Source organism: Hyalella azteca, unplaced genomic scaffold (genome assembly GCF_000764305.2).
Source record: "Hyalella azteca isolate HAZT.00-mixed unplaced genomic scaffold, Hazt_2.0.2 contig12807, whole genome shotgun sequence".
Classification (NCBI taxonomy): domain Eukaryota; kingdom Metazoa; phylum Arthropoda; class Malacostraca; order Amphipoda; family Hyalellidae; genus Hyalella; species Hyalella azteca.
In genome coordinates, this window is record NW_025942753.1 from 4,459 (window position 1) to 8,916 (window position 4,458).

Sequence of the window (4,458 nt, forward strand, 5' to 3'; positions counted from 1 at the left end):
TTTAAAATTATTTGTTCTATTTTTACTAAAGCATTGATAAGAGATGCCCTCAAACAAGGATAGCCCATCTGGTGCCCATCACATTTTATTTTTATTCAGCTATAGAAAACTATGGATAAAAAAATAGTGAGGTTTGCGTTTTGAATGGCTAACCTAATGACCTAATTCTACAACCAAAATTCCCATGAATTTCTTGTTGGAATCAAGATGAGGCTGCTGAATATCTAATATAATAACTTACTAATTCAGACTAATAGACTTATGGCTGCTTGTGTCAAACTTTAAGATGCCTCATATAATTAAAATATGGAAATCACATTCTGCCGATCCTTTCACAAAAATTTATGCAGTAATCTCAAATGCTTGGCAAAATATTTATTCTCATATAAACTCCATGTACCTCATTGTCATATAAGAAAGGTTCTTCTTTCACAGAAATATCTTCAGTTTCTGTTCCAGGCTCCTTCTTGATCAAGATTTCAATTTTGATGATTGATGAAGAGTCAACCATCTCCAAGGCTGGAAAATAAGCAAACTTCTGTACTGGTATCACTGAGAAGTTGTCCAAGACAACCATCAGTAAAAAAACTCACTGAAATGACAAGTCTTGTAATCTATAGACAATAAGTTTATACCCTTAGATGTTGGGGGCTAACTATATTATTAGCATGTTTTAACAAAATGGCACTTAATCCTGTAAAGTAATAACCTGCAAAATTATTACAGATGAGAAAAAACTGATACAATACCAGGACACCTGTGACTCCTGTGCATAGTAACAAGTGATGTGTTCACTTTGCCTTACCTTCAGACTTGACTTTTCCAGCATGAGGAGACCCTGGGGCTAGGCTCAGCTCAGGACACATGCCCAGATGGGCCCTTCTGACTGCAGCATCAGAAAGTTGGTGCAGCACAACACTGCATTCTTTGGTAATGGATGCCATCACTAGATGTGATGCTAGTTATGAATCCCTGATGTTGAGGGCTTTAATCTATATGATGAAGCAATGTTAATAATGTGAGGGAAATGTTATATGTGATCAAATAAAGAGCTTTAATTTAAACATTTGCAAACAATTTGTCTGAACATTGCAGTTTAACTAAGTAAATATATTATTATATATTTTCATCATCATTATTTCCTTATTGCATCAATCTTTGATGCACACAGCTCGAGTTCAAATATACTCAAGCATATTGGGTAAATGTGCTCGTCTCTTTAGGAATGCCAACACCACTGCCACTTTTGCCCCCACACTGCAACCATAATCATTGCCCTCACCAAATGCCTCCCCACTCAATCAAGGTAATAGAAATTTGCCATAGAAGAAATACATTAACCCTTTAGCGGGCAAGCATTGAAATATCCAGAAATTAAAATTTCAGAAACCATTTCAAGAAAGTAAGAAGTATAATACAATATATTTATTTATATGAATTTTTGCAAATTTTGCCTGTTGAAGGTTTAAATCGCACTTGAAGAATTCAATAAATGCGATCAGAACACAAAATTTTTCTTTATAATTGAAATTCAGTTTATGCAAATGAAAAATTAGAAACATAAAAATTTAATTTAATTAAATTTAATCAAGTTGTCAAATAAATGAATATATATATTGATACTTCCAAATTTTGAAGAAAATGCGGAAAGAGCATCAATTCCATTGTCCAAGTCAAAACCTTCATTTAAATGCTCATATTTCAATTTGTGGACTTTGCAGTTGGTGATGCTATAGATAGAATGATGGTCAGATAATTAGTGATTGACTGAGGCATTATAAGGATGCCTCAAAAACGAACAGGAAGCCGTGGTGAGGCTTTTTGTGACACGATTTCAAGTGATCATATATGGTAACCTACCCGTGAAAGGGTTAAGTGGTTTGTATGAACAATGAATGGCAAGTGAGAAATGATTTAAGAGAATTAAATTATTCAGGTCAGGAATCTCATATCAAGTAAGATTTAGCATTAATAATATTTAAGTACAATATAAATAAGCTTTGGAGCATGCATATATCATTTGATATAAGATCTCAATGCGCAAATAAGATAACAGAAGAGACAACCCAGGTTGCAATCTATGTTGCAACCTGGGTAAATGTTGGGTAAATGTACAGTTTGAGATATTCAAAGTAGTAATAATTTGTGTGAATATCAGGAGTGAAACTCAGGAGATTGATTGCAAATTCATTCTTCAAAACATTACCAATATGAATGTTAAACATCCTGTTATTGCCATGGAATAATTATAAATGCAAAAAAATTCATCCACATCTAAATATTAATATCTACACAAAATGGTTTTCAAAGCCAAGATTTATAATGACCAAAATTGTCATCTGTAGTACTGTATAGCATTATCTGGTGTACTGTATAGCATCATCTGGTGTGATGTAAAGCATCATCTGGTGTACTGTATAGCATCATCTGGTGTACTGTATAGCATCATCTGGTGTACTGTATAGCATCATCTGGTGTACTGCATAGCATCATCTGGTGTACTGTAAAGCATCATCTGGTGTTACTGTATACCATCATCTGGATTACTGTATAGCATCATCTGGATTACTGTATAGCAGCATCTGGTGTACTGTATAGCATCATATGGTGTTACTGTATAGCATCAACTGGATTACTGTATAGCATCATCTGGAGTACCTACCATAAAATGGGGTAACTTAGACTACTATTTTTTAATGATGCCATTTTTTTACTAGCTAAATTAAACTTAAATTGAAACATGCAAAATACAGGTCTATACTCTAGGTTCACTAACCATAAATTGCTGGCTCCTGCCTCTCATAGTTTTGATGTAATTTCAAAAGAAAGTGATGGTCTCTGTTACCCCAGCTCTTGGGATATATTAGACTGGGTGGTAAAATCAATTATATTTTTTTGGTAAAATAACTCCAGGTTTTGATGCATTGTAGTAGAACTCTTCTAGTTACATATGCAAATGACTTATTTGAAGAAAGTGTCATAGTTTGCAAATGGAGGGCACCACCCCCAAATGTGGGAACTTAGACCACCTAATGTCAGCCGTGATGGGGTAATATTGACCAGTTTGGAAATTAAGTTAAAATTACCATATATAAGACTATGTAGAGTCTGAAACATAAAAGGTAAATAAAGGTGTATCAAACATAAAATATGTTATATATGGTAATTTTAAATTAATTTCCAAGCCGGTCTATGTTACCCCGTCAGGGCTGACATTAGGTGGTGTAAGTTCCACCATTGTGGGGCGGCGCCTCCCATTTGCAAACTATGACACTTTCCTAAAATTTGTGATTTGCATGTGTAAGTAGAAGAGTTCTACTACAATGCACAAAAACCTGGAGTCATTTTACCAAAAAATAAAAAAATTGGAGGGGGTACTCTTATACCGTCAAACAGGGTAAAAAGGGACGGATTTGAGCGTTTCTGTTAATAACTTCTTACCATGAAAGATTTCAGAAACAAGTTTAGGCTCATTTTATAGCTCTTGCGAGGGCTATCCAATGGCTCCTTCAAAAAAAATTCCATATGCTATTTGTAAGGTGCCAGACGCAAAATAAAACCAGACCTTGTCCACTGCAAGCTTCATATCAGCAGCCATGTAGCATTTCTTCTGTCTCTGTAAGCTTACAGGATGGTTTGTAATTTTGCACAATTTTAATTGAGTCTAGTGATTTCACTATAACAAAAAAGATTGTGAAAAACATACCTGAAACAGAAAATAATGTTTTAGTAACAATCATCATATGTTTTGGAGAAATAAATCATAGTTTAGGTAAATTACTTTTCATTCTATGATGCCCAGTGCACAATTCTATATATAGCATTCTATGTACAATTTTGTGATGACCATTGATGCACTAATTTTTCTATAAATGAATTTTTTTTCGCTGAGCGAGGTAAATGTAATCAAAATTCTTTGTTGTTAATCAACTTCTTTGTTAACTGGAACCTTTGCTAAATAAGGTTCTATTGTAAATGCATTTTTAAGGGTGTCCCTAATTACCCCGGGGGGGTGTCCCAAGTAGCCCCGCTGTGCAGAAATGGCTGCCATTTTTTTTTGGAATGAGATAGGCAAATTCCGTCAATTACGTTTTCAAGCCGACACCTGGGTGCAACTTTTATGCAAGTAAAATTTTTTGATACGGCAAATATTTCATTTGCTTCAGACCTTAGCAGGCTGCTTTTCCAAATCGCACTTTTCACACTTTTTTTCAGCGATTTTTTAGAGATAGTAAATATTTGATTTCTTGACTAGCTTTATACATAATAGATAGTAAAAATGTTGAAGTTTACGCCACTATTTTAAGTTATGCAATATTTTGATTAGTTTAGCTGCTACAAAATTTCTATGAAATGTCGGAGGCGAGTCCCAATTTATCCCGCCCATCCCTTTTTACCCCGTTTGATGATAGGCTTTAAATAATAGCTCTTTTTCGTGGGTCACATTTTTAATTTTTT